The following is a 25,824-nucleotide window of genomic DNA, read 5'->3' as shown; positions in this document are numbered from 1 at the left end:
CTGCCTCCCGATTTCTCTCGCCTCCATCTCCGCCGTCCGTCTGAGCTATTCAAAGGCTAATATTCATTCGCAGGTTATCGTCCATTTTCGGGCATTTTTCATGATTTGAGCCTGTTTCGTGTGCACGAAGAAGGAAGAGAATGATCTAGTGACCTGCGCATTTAAACCCTCAGCTACCTGCATTCAAAAACAACACGGTCAAGGACAAGAAGGATGGCTTTGAGTAGATCCAAATATAAATCAGTCATGGAGCCTTATGCACATTACATTCCATATGCTCAGAAAGGAAATCAAAGTAAAAAAAGAGCCATTTTGTTCATTAAAATTTTCAAACTGTTATCAGAAGCCCATATCTAACTGTAAATGTGGTTGGTGGTTAATTAAGACACCTCTACACATAGCCTAGCAGAGATATTTTGTAAACAGATTCTATATATACGCAGAAAAATGATGTAATCAGTTGGATGAGGGTGGGATGAGTGTTATTTTTGCTGTAAGGTTCAACTTCTGGAGATTATAACTGCTGTGATACCTGCAGCGTCTGGTCTTCATTTTCAGCTAATGCAAGCTTCTTTTGTTGTTAATTGCTCACTGTCCACTTCTTCTTCTTGTTCCAGGCTGTGCCTGTTTTACATTTATTCATGTGCTGTTAATGTTTAGCATTAGAGGGGCTGTCATCCCACCTCTGTGTTAGGCTTTAGCATGTATCATTGAATTTGTATGCAGGTTTCTGTTGTTTTAATGCCAGAGAGCTGTCATCCTATCTGTGTATTAGAAAACAGATTTATAGACCTTTTAACTGGTTGCAGTCGGCCATCACAGGGTCCTATGCATCTGCTGGTGTGGTCAGTCTTCTCCATTATCACCTTATGCTCAAACTGTGAGTAATTGGTGGTTAAAAGCCTTGTAGTTTGGGGGTGTTCACCCATGTCTGGGGTTAAGCATAGTAGGAGTGGTTATCTGGCTTGAATATCCAACATTTGTTTCATTCATCCACCAGTTTATCCAACTTTTGGTTGAATTTGTAATGTTCCCGAGCATCACTGTTATACAACCTATGTGAGTTTCTTGGGGTGATAACATTAATTGGCGCCGTTGCCGGGGAGAGGAGAATTGAAGCCCAGCTTCCCTGGGAGAACGACATAGTTTCAAGCTTTGATGATAGATAAGGTTTGAACGTAGTTTCTGGTTGTAATCATCTGTCTGGCGACTCCACATTGCAGTTCTGGTGCAGTTGGTGAGGCATGTTCGGAGATATCTTCAGAAATCATCAGCTGAATCAGTGCCTGATCCTGAGAAGATCGTTCAACAACAAAATATTGCAGTAAGGAGCACTAGGATCAGGTAAGCCTTAAAGGTTCCATGTATCTTTGTTAGTGTAGAAATACCTTCAGAGATTCATTCAGCTCCTTAGTCATTCATTTCCCTTTCAGACCTCAGTTGAAAGAGACATTCCTTACTGCCCATCATAGTCCTATGTTCCGCTATTATTTTCATTGATTCATTCTACTCTGTCCACCAGTATCCCCTTCGTATACCTCAGCCATGGCAGGCCAACAAGATCTTACAAAGATAGAATGAATTTATGCCAAAGTTTACTGGTAAAGGAGGAGTAACAACTGAAGATAATTTAGAGTCCTTTTACAGCTATGCTGATAACCTAGATATCAATCAAGAGGATGTCTGGATGAGGTTTTTGTCCAAAGCCTATACGGGGAAGTTAGAAAATGGTTTAGAGATTTACCCCCTAGGTCTATTGTAGATATTGAGGCCCTAGATGATGTGTTCCTAAAGCACTGGGGGAATAATAAAGATCTGCTCTTTATCATGATGAATTTGGAAACTTGCAAAGAGAAGATGGTGAGCTGTTGTCTGAATTTAACATCAGATTCAATCATATGTACAACAGAATGCCAGCTGAAGTAAGACCCACCCCTGCTTCTTCCATGATTATTTATTCTAATGCTTTTGATTCTCAATTCTGCCTGCTATTAAGAGAGAGAAGATGCACTTCTTTGGCTGATATGCAATCTGCAGCGTTTGAAGTAGAAGAAAATATTGTTGCTGCAAAAAGACTTGAAGGTGATGCCGAGAGGAGAAGTCAGGGAGATGAATCCTCATCATCCTATGATTCGGAAATAGATGAATTGGCAAGGGTGATTGATTTTTTGACCTCTGAAGTTTCCAAGCTAAAGGCTGAGCAGTATCATGAGGAGGCAGGAGCTCATTGTTCCAGTTCTCTTTCAACTTCAATTTCATACAGAGGAGCAAATGAGCATGTGTATATTTTGCAAAGAAACAGAGATGTAAACGAAGATCAAAGGGTGAAGACCCTTTGTCAAAATATAGTCATGGAATAGGTGCAACATGAGGAGGAGATTCATGTTTTGGAAGGTGCTCCTTTCCTAACCAGAGCTGCTTATGAGGAAGCAATATCCAAAGGCACTGCTCAACAATTTGTTGTAGCTACAGAACAACAAGTTAACCAACGGGGGTAGCCAGCAGCAGTTCCCTTCTTCCTCCAAGAATCTGTGCTCGATGCTAGCTCAGCTTCCACTGATTGTGCAGATCTGCAAATTCATCTGCCTGCTTTCATTCCCAGCACAGTGATCAATAAGGGAGAGGAAAGCTCCCCATCATCTTTTGTCCCTTTTCCTGCTCAAATAACAATCCCTCACAGTTGCCCATTGAACACTGAGGCAGGAAATAGCTCAATGTTCAAGGCTGAGACCGATCACCTCAGTCTTGATATTCTGATGCTTGCTCAGACGGCCTCCACACAGAATGAAAGGGAAACTTATCAGATAACAGAGGAAGAAGATGCTTAGTCTTGGAATTCCTACTTGGATGTGGATTGTTCAAGAAAAATGAAGGAGCAGATAATGTTCCTATGTCCCCTGCACAAGAATACAATGTGCATCTTTCATATTAGTTGTGCAGACTACAAAAGACACAGACAAGTACACAGCAGACATGGTTATTTAGTAGGTGTACAGAGGCTCCCAAGGATAGCATCCAAGGAATAAAGCACACAGAAGGGAGATGAAATTTGATCCATATCTACCTCTTAAGTTCAAATGTCCTAAATTGTTTGAGGTAGATGTTCAAATTAATTCTGTTTTGCAGCTCTATGATGATGGGGCTGAGAGCAGGAGAAACAATTTTGATGGCCCATCAGTTGGCCAGTTTTTGAGTTTTTATATTGTTTAAGGTCCTCTGGCCATAATGAGTGTAATCATGTTCTTTTACAGGTTTCTATTGTAGGCTTAGTAGACTCCATGCCCAATGGAACACTAGGAATTTTGGCTAGTTTGTTTTCAGTTGGAAAGGCATTGGTTTGTAGGTTCTTGAGACCTCACAGGGAGGATCTCATCCCCACAAGGAACCCGTGTTAGCTCTGCTACAGTTGGCAAGGTTTTATGGATTAAATCAGGTCAAACAGTGCTGTTTTGTGTTGCAGAGGGTTGGCAGTTGTTTATTTTATCATTTCCCTTCATGTGCCTTATTCCTCTTACTCTGTTACCTTTGTTTCCTCCTTCCTCATAAACCCCCCTTTTCCCCCTTTTAAGTCCCTTTATCTTTGTTTTGGTCTCAAAACCCCACCTAAACCCTTTTTACTAACTCCTGGGCCATATTGTGTTTTACCACTAATAAACCCCGCTACCCTTTATAAATCCCGTATTAATTCATTTTTGTTTAAACCCCAGTGCAAAGGCTCTAACTCTATATAACACTGCGCATATAATATAATTCATATCCCAGCGGGCCCATACAGGTCACATCACCCCGAGACATGTGCATTAAATCCTATGCTCGTTGATTCAACGCCATTCACAAACCCTCGTCCCATCAACCGCTCGTCCAATAGGCAGCGGGGAAAGCAGTTTCCTCGCCATCCTATCAGACACGCGTCTCCATTCCATTGCATCGCTGCCCGCGGTACGATTACCACTACAACACCATAAGCAATGCGATAAAACCGTTTTTTGCCTTCTTGTACGACTCCCGACAGTTAAAGTGCATGCTCCTTTCACTCCCGATCACCGTCAGATTTACCGCATCCAGATCCGACGACCCTCATTTCTTTATCCACCTATCTTCCGATAGCCTCTGTCAAATGATCTCCACCATGCGATTTCATGATCTGAAGGTCCTCGTTTATCCCATCATCTGCCTCGCGATTTCCCCCGCCTCCATCTCTGCCATCCATCTGAGTTATTCGACGACCAATATTCATTCGCAGGTTATCGTCCATTTTCGAGCATTTTTCATGATTTGAGCCTGTTTCGTGTGCACGAAGAAGGAAGAGAATGATCCAACGATCTGTGCATTTAAACCCTCAACTACCTGCATTCAAGAACAACACGGTCAAGGACAAGAAGGATGGCTTCAAGCAGATCCAGATATAAATCATTCATGGAGCCTTGTGCACATTACATTCCATATGCTCAAAAAGGACATCAAAGTACAAAAAGAGCCATTTTTTTCATTAAAACTTTCAAACTGTTATCAGAAGCCCATATCTAACTATAAATACGGTTGGTGGTTAATTAAGACACCTCCACACATAGCCTAACAGAGATATTTTGTAAACAGATTCTATATATACCCAGAAAAACGATGTAATCAGTTGGATGAGGGTGGGATGAGTGTTATTTTTGTTGTAAGGTTCAACTTCTGGAGATTGTAACTGCTGTGATACTTGCAGCGTCTGGTCTTCATTTTCAGCTAATGCAAGCTTCTTTTGCTGTTAATTGCTCATTGTCCACTTCTTCTTTTTGTTCCAGGTTGTGCCTGTTTTACATTTATTCATGTGCTATTAATTTTAGCATTAGAGAGGCTATCATCCCACCTCTGTGTTAGGCTTTAGCATGTATCATTGAATTTGTATGCAGGTTTCTGTTGTTTTAATGCCAGAGAGCTGTCATCCTGTCTGTGTATTAGAAAACAGATTTACAGACCTTTTAACTGGTTGCAGCCGGCCATCACAGGGTCCTGTGCATCTGCTGGTGTGGTCAGTCTTCTCCATTATCACCTTATCCTCAAACTGTGAGTAGTTGGTGGTTAAAAGCCTTGTAGTCTGGGGGTGTTCACCCATGTCTAAGGTTAAACATAGTAGGAGTGGTTATCTAGCTTGAATATCCAACATTTGTTTCATTCATCCACCAGTTTATCCAACTTTTTGTTGAATTTGTAATGTTCCCGAGCCTCACTGATACACAACCTAGGTGAGTTTCTTGGGGTGATAACAGAGACAACCTAAGTTGAAGTACATAGTGTCAAACATGACAATGGTGCATTAATTAAGTTTCTTAATCTAGGGTCATACCTTTCTTGTTGGGTCTTGATCAACTTCAGAAAGAAACATATTTTGTAAGTATGTAAATGTAGAAGAATATTGCAAGTGTCTTGTTGGATGGAGATGTCTCTCTGTTGTAGAGGCTACAACCACCCTCCAAAATTTTGTCTCACATGCAAATTTCAGAGCCTACCTTTGATCCTGCGATCAATCATCCTTGGTCACTTATTGGTAAGCTGATGATTTCAAGCTCCCCTTTTTGAAGCTAAGAGTTGTCTGCATTCTCATCTTTATATCGCATGTGTCATTTTCGGGCATACGATTTTTTGTTTTTCATGCAAAGGGAATGTTGTTTTGCTTCAAGGGAAAGAATGTGTGCATGAGTGGTTGTCATCACATTGACATGTTTCACACTCACTTCACACACTCTTGTCACGAAGGTTGTAGCATCAAGAAAAGTATGTCTTATGCATTCTGGATGGTCTACGTTGTGTCACTAAGTGTCAGTGTGCGATCACAATCAAGTCATATCAATGTTTACATATGTTTTACTGATCTCACACTTAGCCATTTTCCTGAGCAATCTAGACTCATTCATCTTCTCAGAACTACGCGCTTTTCTTCTGTAACCATCAAGCTTCCTCCCTTGCCTGCTGAAATCCCGCAGTACGCAGAGACACCAACCTCCCTTGCCTGCTGAAACACCGCGGCCCGTAGAGACACCAACCTCCTTTTCCTGCTGAAACCCTGGAGCCTGCAGAGAACCCAACCAACACTGCTCTCCAAAAATGTGCAGAGCAGTCAGGCAGCCAACACTGTTCTCCAGAAATGTGTAAAGAAGTCTAGTTGCACTGCACTTAGAAATTGTGCAGAGGTGTCCTCCCAAGACCCCCATCCCGTAGCAGTGTCTTGTTCCTCAAAACTATGCAATGTTGTCCAAGATGCCCAGTCTGTCTTACTTGCAAAAACTGCAAAGATGGGCCTCTCAGGGCCTCATCTCGGAATCAGTCACCATCCGCTGAAATTGTGTAGATCTACCTCTTAGTGACTACAAGAAAAGGTGACATGCTGAAATCGCTTCCAAGGAGTTGAGGAGAAGGACCAAGGAACCAAGTAATGGAAAAGATCAGGACCGCATGCAAACTTCGTTGGATGCATGATCATCTTGAGGGTAAGTATGGTAAGTAAAGAACACCTTTTGAAGTACACCTCTTAGTTGAGTTTACAGGACTGCTTGTCATTGTCATATCATCTTGTCCTCAGTAACATGCATGTGCGCAAACATGAAAAGTTATTTTATGTGATTCTTCTACATGTCTTGCTTCCTTTTCATTTGTTCGACCAACTGTTGTCTTCAGCATGTTGATTTCTATGTCATTATTGTGACCTTGTTCTAGGGATGTTGAAGGTTGTGTTTGAGTCGTGTTCGCTATGTAAACATCTATCAAACTCACACATGATGTTGTAAGTATTGTTGCGCAAGTGTTGTCGCAGTTGTCTGAACATCTATCACAAGTGTCACACTTGTCGCTTGCACATGTTGGTTAGTCACACAGAGTGCATGTTGTCTTGATGGTTCAAGGTGTTTGGTCGTCAAGTCATGTTGAGTGTGTGTTCACAAGGTCATACATGTATGAAGTCACTCGTTCACACACTTAGTCATTCTGTCGAAACCCTGTCGATTGGACCACCCTCGAACAACCAGACCTCTGATGAGTTGCACTGTGCAATCCCAACCCTCAGTGATCATGTACTCTTACCCAAAATTGCGTAGAGCTTGAGGTTGTCTCCTAGGCAGTCTGCAATACATAATTATGGAATCAACTTGAATAACTGTCACCCATAACAACACAGAAGTTCCTTAGCAAGTCATCCTAATATGTGCTACTCGCATGCAGATCCATCAAGCCTCTAGCTGATCAACCAGAGAGTTTGAATGGGCAGTGACCCCAGGCCTCACTCCAAAAAATTACGCGGAAGTTGCCAAGAATTCCTGCTTCCACTGACTGATGAAACTGCGCAGACATGCCGGACAGACACCCGCTGCCTGTCACTGCACTTCCCTAAAAAATTGCACAATTTTCTCAGCTAGTCACCCTAACAGCCGACCTGCTACTCCTCCTGAAAACTGCGCAAATGTCATGAGCAGTATCCTAGCTGCATAGAATCCTACTCAGCCCATAAACTACATAGGGATTTCCACCAAGCCAGCCTCCCGACTCTATGCAGTTTTGGCTAGCAACCTCCCACAGCCCACTGCCAGCCTTCCTAGAAATTGTGTAGTTTTCAATGCTAGTCTCCCATTGCTGCCTGCACTATCTCCCTGGAAATATTGTGCAGATCTTCCCTCCAGCCGAGTTAGATCCCGCAGACATTCATTGTTGATATGGATTTCCCATCTCAGCCTCTAGTGACCTCTCCGAAATTTTCACTGATCGTGCCCGGAGCCTGTATCTTGACTGGAAATGCGCTTTGTGAAATTTCAGAGCCTTTTCCTCTCACCCGGTCACCTACATCCAAAATCGAAAGGTAATGCATCATGGTAAACTAGGAGATTTATGGATTTGATGTCGTCTCATCATGAGTGATTGCAGATATAGGTACATGAATGAGACATGGCATGACGACAAACAGGATGAAAAAGGAGTGCATGCTAGGAGACTTTTTCGCGAATGGACGAACACACGAAGCGTACCAAGTAGCAAGCGAAGGAGACACATGCGCATGCATGAACTATCAAGCGAACACCAAGACCATTGAATACTTCACACACCTTGCCATGCGGAGGTGAAGCTATGATACACCAAGAGCACACTCATCACTCAGCAGCACTACATCTTGACATGGACACCACCAACAACATGAACATACCAACTCTATTGTGTCGAGTCATGTCATGAGTCATCTCGGCCACATCACTATTGTGGGCCATACTGTTGTAATCAATGTAATGTAATGAGGTAGTCCAAGTGACCTACATGTAAAGTTGAAGAGTCATGTAAGTCAAACAATCATGAGGGAAGTTGAACAGTCACAAGGCTTAGTTTCACCCTTGGCTATATATACCCCTCATTTGTACATGCAAAGGACTTTTCACCTTGGCTCTTCCCACATAGCCTTGAGAGTCTGTAATATTTTCTTTGAGGAGTGAGCATTGGCTTCAATGCCCCACTATCAGGGTTAGTGATGTAATGGTGTACAGATGTGTCTTGAAACTTTCGCTTAATTCATAAGCCTGTTAACAGGCTAGCACGTTTTCACACATGTGTTGTACTCGTTTGTAAGACTATTCTTTGGACGCTTGTAATGCATGTTGTTTTAACCTGTATTAAGATAGTTGAACTATTTCGATTGTTTGAGTACATATGCTATTGGAAATATGTTGTATTAGTTGTTAATGTTGTCTCGCCCATGTGGGCTATCCTGTCGGACACTCGACAAATTCATTCTGGTAAACCTGTTATAATGCTCGTCGCACTCATGTGGACTATTCCGTTGGGTGTTGTACGTGCTATCTGTTCACCTTGTGTTTGTGATTGCCGCAACCGTGTGGAATAATCCACTGGAAGTTGCGCTGTCCTGTTGTGTTGTGTGTCTCTAGCAGAGTTGGGACTATTCCCTTTCAACGTAAGACTCGCTTCCATCCTCTCCCTTTGCAAAGAAAGAACTTTGACATAAGAGGCACTAAGAACTCACCAGGCATGCCAACCTCGTTGTTCGAAGACATAAAAAACCACTCTCACATGCTAACAAGCAAGTGCTAAGTCATATCTTTAAGATAATGGCAACCAAACTATCGTACCAGATGGGACTCCTACACCATACGGTGTGAGGTCTAGTTGGGACTTCATACTAGGGAGATCCCTTGAATGTTGGCAGGTCGAGCACCGTCAACATTTCTGGTGCTAGAAGGAGGTCCAGATGACAAGATGGGCCCTTACAATCTGTTTTTAATCCCCGCATACTTATCATGACTAAACACAAAATTTCTCTTCCAGAGTGTATGTCTTATGGAAACGACTTTGATATCTCAGAAGAGCTTTGAATAACTTGTCATGTAAAACATACGATGGTAGAGGCCAAGTAGCTTTGGTTAGACACGTAGCTGGCATTGTAGGCTCCTATGAAAGGCATGAAATATTTGAAGATTACATGACATGCGCGTTGTTTGTATACACTTTTCGAGGACACCCACTGCACTAGTATGCCACACTTTCTGAAAAATCTATTCACTCTCTCTCTCATCTAGTCGCAGAGATAGACCATGCTTTTAATCATTTTGATCGTAAAGCACTCAATAAATAAATTACCAAATTACGGAAATCACCTGATGAATCCATTGAGCAATTTCACACACACTTTTGTAATATTGCATACCGATTTCCTAAAGATGAGATTGATCGGGAATTCCTCGATGGAAGATTTGAATATCTTCTTTACATATTCGAAAATATGCAGTTCCTAGAATCACTCGAACCCCTCCCAGCATACCTCGGTGTTAGAGCTGCCAAATCTAAGACGGACAAGGTCACTGTCACAAGTGACTATCCATCCTCTTCTCATCAAACAACTCTAGCTCTACAGTGTGAGGTGGGAGAAGGTGCACACACATCTGTTGAACTGTCACATCCTCCCACCCCACCTTCTCTCAATGTCTACATAGATTTGGCTTGCAAGCCTGTTGGTTGTCACATGGATTCATTCCCTCAACCTCCATCCCCGTGTTCCATTGATCCTTTGGATTGTACTGTCTTGTGTTCTTCCATTCCGAACTCCACACTTGTTGTGAACGAGGATCAAGTTTTCTACAGAGTTGGTGTTGTGCAGCCAACCTGCGCTATCATACATAATGAGTGTGTGCACGAATCTAAAGAAGAACCCGCTGTGAAGGATGACTCCCTTCCATCCGCACGTCATCCACTCTATCCTAACATCCCTTATGATTATGCCACTTTGATTCTACTTGTGAAAACTCATTTCAGGATGTTTCTAATTCCAATCATTCACGGGACACACCGGATGTCAACCTTTCATTATATTGCGGAGAGGACACATCTTCCTCTAAAAATCCGTGCCATTTGTCATTTTTCATTTCTGAAAATATAGAGGGTGAACATCCTTGTTTCTCATCTACCCCTCTGCACGATTCTTCAAATCATGAGGATGCCAGTGAACATCCCAAATTTTTTGATCGTGGTTGTCGTGATCTTTGTACTTCTTGATTAAATCAAGATGTTGATTCACTCGTTGTTAACCTGTCTAAGCCAATGGTCTCGAATGATCTATCTATTGACAGAGTGGAAACCCAGCAGGCTGTCGAGGCACTTCAGCCTAGGCTGATGGTTATGTCAGGCCGTCGCTGTCCTAAGGTTGGTTCCACTTTCGATCAAATTTTTTTCGAAACACCCAAGGCTCCTCATCACTCTCTACTTTGCATTGAAGATCAACTAAACACCCAGATTTCGCTTCCTCCACTAGAATCACATGATCCCATCGCTAAAGCCTTGGATGAATCTTACACAACGAGCGTGATTGCAAATCATAAGCTGTTGGTATTTCTGATGTTTGCTCATATGTCATAGTCCAAGGAGTGTGTATGTTGAATGTCTACACGAAGTGCATCACAACACCATGGTACGTCCGCAAAATGTTTGTTTTGTGCATTCGCTCTTTCTATTATGTGGATGTTTTAGAACTCGGAGCGTGTTGGTCTTCACTGATCTATCTTTCTTGTTCACTGGTTTACATGCATATCTTTCTTGTTAACCATGCCTTCACCAACATGGGCCAGCCAATGCATCGGTGGCTACATTGGAAATATCACTTCACGTGAGTAGGCCCATGCACTATTTAGCATAGGAGTAGGAGTAGTCTTTGCTTCTTGCTTTGCTTTGCTTTCTGGTTTGCATGTTTGTTTTCTTTCTTACTTGGTTTGGTTTGCTTGCTTGCTTGCTTTTCTTACTTTTTTTCTCTTGCTTACTTCTGCTTTTTTCTTTTTTCTTTCTTTGCTTTCTTGTACCCGTAGGTTAGCCTCTCATGAAACCATGTTTGGCTCTCGAGACAAGCTGGGAAAATCTAAGAGGACTTGTACAACTATCAACATTTGGTTATCTGTTGTCCTCTCCCTTTATGAAGAAATTGTTTTCATTAGTCAATAATTACTTGATGGAAAATACGTTCTGTTCAGAGTAAGTCTTGGTGAAAACAAAAAGCGCGCACTGTTAACTAGTACTACTTACTCTAATCGGTTCTTTTGGGTTAACCCTTTTTAGATCATCCAAGTAGAGTAAGGTGAGGGGGGGAAACTTAACAAGTATGTCAGAGCTATACATACCATACTTCTCTGAAGGAACAATCTCCTCTGCTCTTAATAAGTCAGGATCCCTCTTCCGCCTCTGAAATAAATAAGTGCCTATGCATAGTTAAAAAAATAAATGAAAAATGAATAAGGCGAAAGAAGAGAAAGGCTTCCTACATAGAGAGGTGATGCAATCAACTCCGCTGGGGTACTGACCAGGCTCGCTGGCAGCGGAGCGATGCTTGTATTCCTGCGTGACTACGTCTGGGTACTGTCCAGGCCTGTTGGCAGCAGAGCAACACCAGAGATGAAAATTAAACTTTGACATGCATATTACTTGTGCATCGATATACCCCTCATCCCCAATCAAAACAATTGAGTTGACTTGGTTTCGAATGTGTGTTGACTGATCAAGAGAATGCCAGGTGTTACTTCTTTCAATCAAGCTAGTGTGGAAACCACGATGATCAAAGAATCGAACAATGCTTCCAGAAGGGTTAGAATTGCTTTTCACGAAACAAGGTCCATTCAAAGAGCTGGAGTTCTACTAGTGTGTCGCCAAGTATTGTAGCGGCTATAAGCACCCTCCAAAATTTTGCCTCGCATGCAAATTTCAGAGCCTATCTTCGATCCTACGATTAATCATCCTTGGTCACTTATTGGTAAGATGATGATTTTGAAGCTCCCCTTCTTGAACCTAAGAGTTGTCCACGTTCTCATCTTTATGCATTATGTGTCATTTTCAGGCATTGGGGTTGTTGTTTGTCATGCAAAGGGAATGTTGTTTTTCTTCAAGGGAAAGAATGTGCGCATGAGTGGTTGTCATCACATAGACATGTTTCACACTCACTTCATGTACTGTTGTCATGAAGGTTGTTGCATCAAGAAAAGTATGTTTTATGCATTCTGGATGGTCTACGTTGTGTCACTAAGTGTTTGTGTGTGATCAAAATCAAGTCCTATCAATGTTTACATATGTTTCACTGATCTCACACTTGGCCATTTTCCCAAGCAACCTAGCCATATCCAGCTTCTCGGAACTACGCGCTTTGCTTCTGCAACCATCAATATTCCTCCCTTGCTTACTAAAACCTCACAGTACGCAGAGACACCAACCTCCCTTGCCTGTTGAAACTTCATAGCCCGCAGAGACACCAACCTCCCTTTTCTTGCTGAAACCCCATAGCCTGCAGAGACCCTAATTGCTCTCCAAAAATGTGCAGAGCAGTCAGGCAGCCATAGAAAATTTTAGGGGCGAATGTTCGCCCTTTGGCGAAATTAAGGGGTTTTAAATTTTTAGTGGACAAATATTTTGTATCATAGTACACTTTTACAAATCACCTCAAATAGCCCACCTTATTTTAAGGGAGAGGGTAAAAAAGGTAAATTTAGCCTTTGAAATCAGGAGTTACAACCTTCCATTCGTCCATTTTCAAGAATAGGTTTTATTTAAGTGAATCCATTCGCCCATTTTCAAGAATAGGTTTTATTTAAGTGATTCCTATGGGCCAAAGGCCCAAATACCATATTTATAAAAGAGGTATGGTAAATTAATAAAAATATAAATAAATAAGAGGTATGGTAAATAAATAAGACATTTTTTTATATTTACTCCATAAGTCACCTTATATACATGCAAGGGTGTAAACAAATAAAAATATAAGTAAAGTGGAGGTATGGTAAATAAATAAAACGTCTTTTTTATACTTACTCAAAAGGTATGGTAAATAAATAAAAATATAAATAAACTAGACACATGGTAAATAAATAAAACCTCTTTTTATATTTAGTCCATAACCCTCGTTATATTTGTGAAGCTCAAGAAAGAGGTTTTATTTAAGTGAATCCTATGAGCCAAATACCATATTTGTAAAAGAGGTATGGTAAATTAATAAAAATATAAATAAATGAGAGGTATGGTAAACAAATAAAACATTTTTTTATATTTACTCCATAAGTCACCATATATTTACGAACACTCAAAAAATGCATTATATTTCTAAGGCGAAACCTACGGGCAAAATACTATGGGACAAATACCATGGACTAGATTGTTATTAATACCATGCAAAAAAACATTATTAACTCTAATATTAGTATTAATAAAAATAAAAATGGCACATGATATTGACCCATGGTATTCACCAAAATGGTATATGGTATTGACCCATGGTATTCACCTAGAATGTAGCCTATTTAAATGGGGGAATTAAACCAGCATAGATCCATCTTTACTCTGGATCTACTAACCCCTGAGAGGTATCAAATATCGTGATATGCAAACTAGCATAGAGTGAAAAAATATTTGATCTGATCAAGAGTAAAAATGGATGTGGTAATTTAAGGTATGTTAAACATTTTAGATTGGTTAAAATAAAAAATAAATAAAAATCAACTATTAATTTTATTAGTTTTTATAAATTACTAATAGTAATTTTTAAGCTCCAAGTTTATGATAACCCATGGTATTGACCCATGGTAATACCACGATATTCATGTGAGCATAGACTATTTAAAGGGGAAATTCTATCATCTTAGATCCATCTGTCTACCAAGTGCTCAGAGGGATAAATAGATTTCATCCCCCTAAGAGTGGTAGATGTGGAGTTAAGATGGATATAGGTTGGTTTTTATGATAATGAAGATCTTAAATAGACTTAGGAAATTATATTGTAAAAACATCTTAAGGTGAATGGTTAAAGCATAGACATTGGACAAGTATATTTGTATACTTCTGTTTTAAACTGAAACAAATCCAGGGCTAAAAGGAATGGATTGAATGCACTAGTCATCCTTCTATAACTTTCCAACATATGCTGGAGTAAACAGATTGTAATTTGGGTAATTTTTCTAATTGCAAACAAGAACATACTTGTGTATTGGCAGGGTGGTTATGAGGTCCCTAGAAGTGATGAATTTGAATTTTTCTTGGTTTTATATATAGTATTAGGTTTTTTCTCATGCTTTCTGTGAATGGCACGGGTGAATTTTATCCTACACCCACTAGGTTATCGATATGTAATTTCGGTAATTTTGATTTCAAAAGATATTTTAAAGAAATGCAATGATTTCATTTGTGTATTCAATAAACACAAGATTTTGTAATTGAGTAAAATATTCGCCATGCCTGGTGAGAGATTCGCCAAAAAATTATATATACATATAATATTATTGATAAAATCGCCTTCCATTTTTCCTATATACCATGGAGATTCGCCCATTTATTATACCTGTAAATTTAGGCTGGGTTCTTAAAATTTTCCCTACAGGCAGCGAAAACTTCTCTCTAGAAATGTGCAGAGCAGTGCAACTACACTGCACTCAGAAATTGCGCAAAGGTGTCCTCCCAGGACCCCCATCCCGCAACAGTGTCCTGTGCCACAAAAATGCGCAATGTTTTCCAAGCTCCCATGTCTATCTTTCATGCAGAAACTATGCAGACGAGCCTCCCAGGGCCTCATCCCGGCATCAGCCACTGTTCACTAAAATTGCGCAGATCTACCTCTCAATGACTACAGGAAAAGGTGACATGTTGAAATCACTTCCAAGGAGTTGAGTAGAAGGACCAAGGAACCAAGTAATGGAAAAGATCAGGACCGTATGCAAACTCCGTCAGATGCATGATCATCTTGAGGGTAAGTATGGAAAGTAAATAACACCTTTCAAAGTACACATCTTAGTTGAATTTGTAGGACTTATTTTCATTTCCATATCATCCCGTCCTCAGTGACATGCATGTGCGCAAACACAAAAAGTTATTTTATGTGTTTCATCTACATGTCTTGCTTCCTTTTCACTTGTTCAACCAACTGTTGTCTTCGGCATGTTGATTGTTATGTCATGCTTGCGACCTTGTTCTGGTGATGTTGAAGGTTGTGTTTGATTTCTTTTTCACTATGTAAACATGTTGTAAGTACTGTCGTGCAAGCGTCATCACGGTCATCAGAACGTCTATCACAAGTGTCGCACTTGTCGCTCGCACTCGTCGGTCAGTCACACTGAATTCATGTTGTCTTGATGGTTCAAGGTGTCTGGTCGTCAAGTCATATTGAGTGTGTGTTCACAAGGTCATACATGTACAAAGTCACTTGTCAAACACTTAGTTATTTTGTCGAAACCCTGTTGACTAGACCACCCTACAACAACCAGACCTCTGCTAAGATACAATGCGCAGTCTCAACCCTCAGTGATCATGTACTCCTACCCAAAATTGTGAAAAGCTTGAGGTTGTCTCCCAGGAATTCTGCACTACGTAATCCTAGAATCGACCCAACTGACTGTCACCCAGAACAGTGCAAAAGTTACTCAGTAAGTCATCCCAATCTGCGATGCCTACAAGCAGATCCATCAGGCCTTTAGTCGGTCAACTAGAGAGTTTGACTGGGCAGTCACCCCAGGCCTCACTTCTCCAAAAAATTACGCAGAATATGCCAAGCATGCCCACTTCCGCTGACTGATGAAACTGTGCAGACATGCCAGACAGACACCCGCTGCCTGTCACTGCATTGCCCTAAAAAATTGTGTAGTTTTCTCAGCCAGTCACCCTGATAGCTGACCTGCTGCAACTCCTGAAAACTGTGCAATTTTCATGAGTATTCTCCGAGCTGCCTAGCATCCCACTCATCCCAGAAACTGCACAGGGATGTCTAGTAGGTCATCCTCCCAGCTCTATGCAGTTTTGGACAGCAGCTTCCCACAGCCCGCTACTAGCCTTCTAGGAGAAATTGCACATTTTTTACTGCCAGTCTCCCCTTGCTGCCTACACTATCTCCCTGGAAAAATTGTGTATATATTCCCTCCATTTGAGTCAGATCCTATGGATAGTTACTACTGATATGGATTTCCCATCTCAGCCTCCAGTGACCTTTGCGCAATTTTCGCTAACAGTGCCCGCAACTCGCATCCTGGCCTGAAATGCGCTCTGCGCAATTTCAGATTCTTGTCCTCTCTCTCTCGGTCACCTGTATCTTAAAGCGAAATATAATGCATCATGGTAAACTAGGATATTTTTGGATTTGACGTCATCTCATCATGAGTGATTGTAGATACATGTACATGAATGAGACGTGGTGTGATGACGAACGAGATGAACAAGGAGTGCATGCTAGGAGACTTGTTCGTGAACGGATGAACACACAATGCATACCAAGTAGCAAGCGAAGGAGACACATTTGCATGCATGAACTATCAAGCGAACACCAAGACCATCGAAGACTTCACATACCTTTCCATGTGAAGGTGAAGCTATGATACAGAAAGAGCACACTCGTCACTTAGTAGCACTATAGCTCAACATGGACATCGCCAGTAGCATGAACATACCAGCTCTATTGTGTCGATTAATGTCATGACTCATCTTGACCACATCTCTACTGTGGGCCATACTATGATAATCAATGTAATGTAACGTGGCTTCAGTCCAAGAGACCCACATGTAAAGTTAAAGAGTCATGTAAGTCAAACAATCACAGGGGAAGTTGAACAATCACAAGGGTCAATTTCACCCTTGGCTATATATACCCCTCATTTGTACATGCAAAGGAAATTTCACCTTGGCTCCTCCCACATAGCCTTGAAAGTCTGTAACATTTTCTTTGAGGAGCGAGCATTGGCTTCAACGCCCTGCTATCGGGGTTAGTGATGTAATGGTGTACGGATGTGTCTTGGAACTTTTGCTTAATTCAGAAGCCTGTTAACAGGCCAACACGTTTTCACACATGTATTGTATTCATTTGTAAGACTATTCTTTGGATGCTTGTAATGCATGTTTCTTTAACCTGTATTAAGACAATTGAACTATTTTTGTTGTTTTAGTACATATGCTATTGGAAATGTGTTATATCAATTGTTAAAGTTGTCTTGTCTGTGTGGGCTATGCTGCCGGACACTCGACATATTCATTCTGGTAAACCTGTTATAACATCCATCGCTCTCGTGTGGACTATTCCACTGGGTGTTGTACGTGTTATTTGTTCACCTTGTGTTTGTGACTGCCGCATCTGTGTGGACTACTCTGTCGGAAGTTGCACATGTCCTATTGTGTTGTGTGTCTCTAGCAAAGTTGGGACTATTCCCTTTCAACCTGAGACTCACTTCCACCCTCTCCCTCTGCAGTGAAAGAACTTTGACACAAGCGGCACTAAGCACTCACCAAGCACGCGAACCTCATTGTTCGAAGAAAAAGCAAACCAGTCACACGTGCTAACAAGCAAGAGAAAAGACATATATTTAATATAATGGAAACCGGTCCTTTGTATTAGATGGGACTCCTACACCAAATGGTGTGAGGTATAGTTGGGAAATCATACTGAGGAGATCCCCTTAATATTGGCAGGTCCATCACCGTCAACGCTCTCCTATAAGAAACAATTTATGTAGGTACAATGGAAGCTTCAAATCAATAAAGTATAGTTTGATAGAAATGAGGAAGAAAGAAGAAGATGAATAGATAAGTAAAAATAAGAAGACTCCATGAATGAAGTAAACAAATGAAGAGATAAAGAAGCAAACTCGATGACAAAAGAAGATGAGAGAGAGAAGTGCAAGTAAGATACATAAAAAAGATGATTCAGGATGAATGAAGAAGATGATAGAGAGAATGAACATGCCAGAATGAAGAGGCAGGAAGAAGGACGTGAAGAAAGGTAAAAATAATAATATTTTGTGTTCAGAATTGAGATGCAAATGCAACGAATCCATGAAAATCTAATCCCTAATAATTTTAATGGCTCATAAAGTTTTTTGGATGATGGAAAGGAAATGTTTGTATAAGGGCTATAGTAGCTAGAATGGAAATCTAAATTGTATGTATTTGATTCAATGTAAAGCAATCCTAATAAGGCGAGTATATGCACTTTGAAATGAAAGTGGTGGTCAATAACCACATATCATGAAAGAGGAAGGTTTTTGGTCATCCAAAACCAATTGATGTAATGTATGTGGTACTTTGAAACTGCCTAAGGTTTGTATGGTTAAGGATAATCCAAGAAAACCTAGTATATGGTTACTAGTAAGCCAAGAAAATCCAAGTTGATGGATGATGATGATGTAGGGGGAGTTAAAAGTGCATGTATAAAGATACATTGTTGAACCAAGTACAAAAAATGGTTCTCTAGAAAACCGATGGATGCAGTGACCGGTGACCCATGTATTCCACTGGATGGTTACTTTTTTATGGACTTCAACAAACACATTATTTATGTTTTGCATGTAAAATATGAAAGTTGAATATAAATAAGGTGAAAGAAAATGACCAAAGAAGAAGAATGTTGAAAACTGAAGATGAAAATGAGACCAGTTTAAAGGACAACTACTAAAGATATTGAAATCACAAGTACTCATTAAGGTGGAGGATTGAGGAATAACTCATACTTGTGAATAAAAATTAAACTCTAAATTATGTGATGAAAATGTAATAAAGTAGACCAGCCATATAAGTCTATGAAAGAATGAGAGGTTAGGAGAAATGAGTTATGTTAGAGATGACTATTGCTTAAAATATTTATGGAGAGATTCATGGAGATATTGTGGAGAAAGTTAAGGAAATTGTTTGAAATATAAATCTAATCATGGATAATTTTTATTGTCAATTATCACTATATATATAGTAACCATTTGTACAATGCACACACATGGCAATGTTTTTATAACATAATTTCCCTTTTGGGGGTTTCTTCGCTAAATTATCTATGTCCCTTGTTTCGTAATTGGTTGTTATAAACAACATTTATCAACACTATAAAATCACTACACATCGTACTATTATAACACTCTCTATCGATAAGCCTCTTGCAAAGTGAACATAATAACTCTCCACATAGTGAAGGACATTCTTCTTAACTTCCATGTACATAAACTAAAACTTCTTCAACGAATAAGAAAGGTTAACAACCCTTACAAGACCATCAACGACATGTTATATTTTTATTTAATCTAATAAAGAGTACACCATTTCCCTTCATTAAACCAAAGTGTTATTTGTTATATATCTTTCTTAGCTCTCTAATATTATCAGGAGTGTGAGTTAAGGGAAACCTTTGCATGGGCTCCCGTATTCAGGTTAAATAAATATTTTATTGCTCCAATCCATTACTTTGGATGTAAATTCAATTCAACATTTATATGTTAGAAAACATATTATAAGCAAGCATATAATTTATCATTTTCTATGATATTTAAGATACATATCTCTTTATGTATTTTCTGCATCTATGTCCAACAAGTAATAAATTTAAGGTATTCAACTTCATTTTTTTGGATGTGTTACGACTTATATAACATATTCACTTCCAAATATTTATTCCAAATATTTATTCTTCCACATTAGAAAACTATAGTCCCACATCCCCCACTTACAAGCCCAATTTACATCACATAAATGAAAAATTATTGGATGATTCAAGTGACAAGACATCCTTGGTATATATAGGAGTCTAAAAGGTCACAATATAATTAGAGCCTACATAAAAATAATACTGTAAGGGCACAACAATAACAATAGTGGGCTTCTATGGGGCACAACAATAACAATATGGGGACTAACTGGGAACAACAATAACAATAAGGGGGCTACACTAACAATAACGATAAGGGGGATACACTAGTATTATAGAGACTTAACATGCCCATCTCCTTCATAAAAAGTGTTGTCCTCAACACTAGTTATGTATGCTTCTGTATAAAATTCTCATCCTCTCATGTGGAATCTTCAACAAGTAAGTTCTTCCACTTAATGAGATACTCTGAAATTGATCGATTCCATAGTTGTTGGGTTCTTTTTCAGTGAATGCTTCAGGCTCCAATATTATTTTTCCTTCCTCGTCAAGTTCTAGCAATATTGTTTGAACTAGGAGTTTGTCACTAATAACCTTATTTAAGCATGATCACGGTGATCTAATTATTGAATGGTTTAGTAGAGTGAACTTGTACGACATTACATGTGTCAATGTTTCAACCTTTTCCATTGAAAATTATACAAAACACACTATAATCCGTGAAATTTAAGTGACTTTTTACGAAATTAAAATCCGATGCATGTAGAGAAAGTTATGATGATTTTACACAGGTCACATGTTTGAGACTGAAGTCTGGAGCATGCAAAAACCCTAACTTCTTTGTACCATATCTACGAAAATATAGCGAACCAAGATCTGAAATTATTACACGAAGTTCACCACGATCTCAACTCCACGTGGTCAAAATTTCTACTTCTTAATCCTCGCAGAAAAAAAGTTATAGTGAAAATTTTTAGATGTCATGTTTGAAGCAGCGAAACCCTAGAATCCAAAGCTCTAATGCCAAATGTTATGCAACCAGATCACCAAAAAAAAAAAATATAGATCAATGACTTGAAAATTAGCCTCTTTCAGGGGGTAACCTTCTTTACATCACATAAATGAACAATTATTTGACGATTCAAATGAAAATACCTCCTTGGTATATATAGGGGTCTAAAGGGTCACAATATAATCAGAGTCTACATAACAATAATAATGTAATGGCGCAATAATAACAATAGTGGTATGGGGCACAATAATAAAAATATGAGGGTTACCTATGCACAAGGATAACAACAACGGTATCCCACACTAACTTCATGACCTGTAGAAACTATGAACATATTTGCAACAACAAATACAACCCACACTAACTCCATGGCCCACTTGTAGGAATTTACAGGGTAAGTTCCTCAGACAGAACACCAAAAGGACACCGCTCACAACCAGATCGCAGATCAATACACCAGTATTTTGACGTGGTTAAAACCCTCAAAGAGGGAAACAGTCCACGGCCTGAGCCAACGTGGCCACTTCAGGGAATTTATTAATAAAAGAATGAAAATTTACATATGTTTCTCTCATGCACGGATTACCCTACAAATGACCCTCCATGCGCTTTAAATAGAAATCATGGACCAATCGGGTGTCAAGCCACAGATCAAGTGTCGGTAATACCGAGGAGAGAATGAACCGTCAGATCACTACATATCGTGACCGTTGGATTGTAAGTTACAAAATGTACAACGGTAAAGAAACACACTTTACCTAACTCTATACCTAACTCTATACTAGACCAAGTTGTACTTAACTATTTCCTATGTGTCAGAATATCCTAACATCCCCCCTTAAGAACAACTTGGGATAGGATTGAAGGATTTACAAATATGACACAATAGGAGAAGGAAGGAGGCACTAGAGCCTATCCCCCCTTAGTGACAACTTCTTGAATTCCAACCATAAATCGAAGTTTAGTGAACTTCGCCTCTGTGAGAGCCTTTGTGAAGATGTCTGCAACTTGATCATCTGTTGAACAATATTTCACTTCAAGAACATGGTCATGAATGAGCTTTCTGATGAAGTGCATGTGCAGTTCAATGTGTTTGCTGCACTGATGTTGGACTGGATCTTTGCATAGATGAATGGCACTTTGATTATCACACCAAAGTGTAGTCGGATGCTGCTGCTCAAAGCCAAACTCTTACAGGATCTGACGAAGCCACAAGGCTTCCTTACTAGCTTCTACGGCACCACGATACTCTTCTGCTGATGAAAGAGAAATGGCACCTTGTTTCTTGCAAGCCCATGTAATAGGTCCTGAACCAAGAGTGAACACATAAACGGCAGTAGACTTCTGATCATCAGGGTCACCAGCCCAATCGGAATCAGTGAAACCAATCAATAGAGGAGATGCTTCGGCACTGTAATGAATCCCAAACTGAACTGTACCTCGAACATAACAAAGTATTCTTTTAGCTGCTTTCCAATGACTTTCACGGGGGTTTTGCATGAACCGAGCAACAAGGCCAACAACAAAGGAAAGGTCAGGACGAGTATGGGTTAGATACAAAAGTTTTCCTACAAGTTGACGGTATAAGGTAGCATCAACTTCAGGAGAAGTACAAGTGGCTGAAAGTTTGACTCCAGAATGAAAGGGAGAAGGGGTTGGCTTACAGTCTTCCATGTGAAAATGACGTAGAATATCACAAGCATACTTGGACTGGGAAAGGGAAATACCCTCCTTGGATTGCAAGACTTGAAGACCGAGAAAATAGTGTAAGTGTCCTAAGTCTGTCATTTCAAATTTCCTTTTAAGGCTAGACTTCACATGGTTTATAAGGTTGGGATCACTACCAGTAAGGATAAGATCATCAACATAAAGATCAAGGATGATAAGGGAGTTGCCCTCTTTCTTGGTGTAGACAGTATTGTCAGAATGACACCTAGAAAAGCCAGATTCTAAAAGAAAGCTATCCATTTTGGCATACCAAGCCCGAGGAGCTTGCTTGAGACCATAAAGTGAGCTTACAAATTAGTGAATCAAATGATGAAATGCTTTCTCCGAATGAAGATGGCGAGGAGAGTAGGGAGAATAAAAGTTTAGCACTTCTCATAGAAGGAGACGTTACTGTTTCGTTGGGAGTGATAAAGCAAGCCTACAAATAAGCTTCCTAAAATTGAAAACGCAATAGCAACTTGTGAGGCAATTCTTTAGCATAAAGTGGTTACTCTACTCCTTAACTTAATGGATGGGTGGGCATAAAGTGGTTACTCTACTCCTTAACTTAATGGATGGGTGGAAGTAACAAAAAAAATCCCAAAACCAACCCAAGTTGGGTGATATTTTTGTTTCTTATGTTTACCTTGATATCTCCTTACAATTTGGTTTTAGCATTGTTTTGTTATACCGAAAATAGATCAAATAGATCAAATCAACACTTGTGAATGACAACAGAGCAAAAACTGAATCAGCTTAAATGTGAGCGATGAAAAAGGCACATAGAAATTGCGAAAGTTCCATGATCCTTTTTGTTAATACACTTCCCCACCCCTCAAAAATAACATAATCGAAGTGATTGATGAGTAAACATCGATAAGCTTTACTTGGCAAAGTTTAATGGCCTGGAATATTAACTTTCATTTGTTTTATAAACTAAGGTGTAATATTTAATTATATTTAATGTGTGGTATTTGTTTTAAAATTTTGATTCTAATCTATTGGTTATCTTGTAAGTAGAGATTATGTGAATTATTTATTTTTAAATTTGCAGTTGTCTTCAGATTATTCCGAGCCTAAGGTTCTTCTGGTGATCTCGAAATTGAATAGCTAACACGGTTTTTGTATTTGCTTGCTTATAAAAAGCATCTTATTTCCATCTGTTATCGATTACACACTTAAATCCGCCATGAATTTGGATAACTTGGTCTTAGAGTAACTGGCAAAAATTTGCAGTCCGCTTTCCATTTGAGGTTCGATTCCACTTAAAGGCGTCATCATTTTGCCTAAGTCGTGTTAAAATTAGGGTATCCGGCAAAATTTTGCAGTCTGGCTTTTAGTTGTGGTCCGATTTCACTTAAATTGGGGATAAACTTGGTTATCTAGTGCTAAGATTAAAGTTCCCAGCTAAAATTTAAAGTTTTGTCTTTAGATATTTCCGAGCTGCCGGAAAAACAAGAAAACGATGCCGCAAAACCCTGACCTCATGAAATCCTCTTCCGTTTCCCCTGCATCTGCCAGCAACAGCGAGAATTGAACCGTCACTGGCACGCTTTCTTCTTTTTCTTCGAATTCGCATGTCAGCACCCCTGCCGGAGACGGAACTGCTGGCCTTTATGGATTTAGTTGGGAATTACAAGAGGCTTTAACAGAACCGGCGCATTGCAGCGTTCCTGCAGAGAAATGCTGCACGCTTCCCGTCCCGGAGCTGTTTACCGGCCTTGTAGCTCTCGACTACGGATCAATAGATACTATTGATCAGCAAATTTATATAAACCCTGAGATTCTCAATTCTGGAGATTTGCTAAACTCCAGTTCATGCTCGTTCAGCGATTTGATCGGCAGTTCGAATCTCGCCGGGGTTACGCTTCCCGATCTGCAGTGGTAGTTGCAGCAACAACAGAAACTGGCTTCTTTGGTCGGGGAAGGGTCATATAGGAATAATTTCGACACCGTAGCGGCACAGAACGGTAACAGTTACAACAGTCATATTCATAAGAAACTGGCTTCTTTGGGCGGGGAAGGGTCATATAGGAATAATTTCGACACTGTAGCGGCACGGAACGGTAACAGTTACAACAGTCATATTCATAGTATATACAGTAATGCAGTACCATTGCATTGGCAAACAAATAATAATAACATGGTTGCACTGAAGATCTATATGTCTGCGGCACAGATATAGAACTTTGCCCCAGACATAGAACTTAATGGGCCGGATCAGGTACTTATTTTACATTCTAGTGAAATTTGTTGAATTTTGTTTTTGGTAATCTTAACAGGTAATGTAGGTTGATTTATTATTGTTATTCAAGGAAAATTAAGTTACTTGGAATAATTTGTTGGTGACGGTAAAGAAGCATGTTTTCACTCTTGCTAAATGTCTCTTGGTCTTGCCAAATACCTATAAATTTTGGGTAGTTTCCTTATTAGCATACTTAACCCCTAAAAATAAATATTTATTTTTCTCATTCTCCCATTAAATATAATTAAATTTCTTGATTTTTTTTTTTTTTGTAAGCCGCGGTAGTACCTTTCTTTTCTATTTATAAAACCAAGTTGTTCCATATACAGTGGTTTGGTGGCCTCAACTTGCCGATACGGGAAACCAACTCTGTTGGCCACCTGAGTCTATTATACCTCATCCACTAGCAAAATTTTATGAGTCTTTCAATCCAAGCTAAGTAAACTGCACATCTAAAAATACTAATAATGTTCCAATCTAACATAAAACAACTAAGGAGGAAATGCTATCCGCAAAAAGATCAAACTAAAAACTACAAAGAAACTAATCCTTTCTGTCATCTTTGTCAGAATCCACAGTTGCAAGTGTTGCTCCCGAGTTGCCTGGCGTTGGAGATAGCTTCATCAACCGTTGCTGGATCTCATCCAGCTTGTTGTCTTGCATAATCATGATGATTTGCAGGTTTTTCATATCCTTTTTAATGTTTGGCATCCCCTGGGCTATTTCTGCCACTTCACCCGCCACTTGCTCCAGAGCCCTGGCTAGTAGGCGCTTCAAAACCTAGTACACATGTAGGGCTTGCCTGTAAAGTGTCATCCGGCCTCTGGTGTGCCCTGGGTCGGGGATAATATCCCCCCATTCCTCCATCTTTGGTTCTGAGTCCTCTTACATGACATTGTCTTCCATCTCCTGAATACGCTGACGAATGTCAGCGTCTGTCCCCTCTTTGTATGCACGCGTGGCTTCTTGAACAGCGATCCGGATGGATTT

General features: G+C 39.9%; 1 pseudogene; it reads left to right on the top strand.

The window, feature by feature from the left end:
* The first annotated feature begins 2,024 nt into the window (after window positions 1-2,024).
* On the top strand, window positions 2,025-24,933 carry LOC149183880 (uncharacterized; annotated as a pseudogene).
* Window positions 24,934-25,824: the final 891 nt, after the last annotated feature.

Source organism: Pinus tabuliformis, chromosome 3_2 (assembly GCF_031772625.1).
Source record: "Pinus tabuliformis cultivar Carrire ecotype Pingquan chromosome 3_2, CPIR1, whole genome shotgun sequence".
Taxonomy (NCBI): domain Eukaryota; kingdom Viridiplantae; phylum Streptophyta; class Pinopsida; order Pinales; family Pinaceae; genus Pinus; species Pinus tabuliformis.
This window is presented reverse-complemented; position numbering and strand designations above follow the sequence as displayed.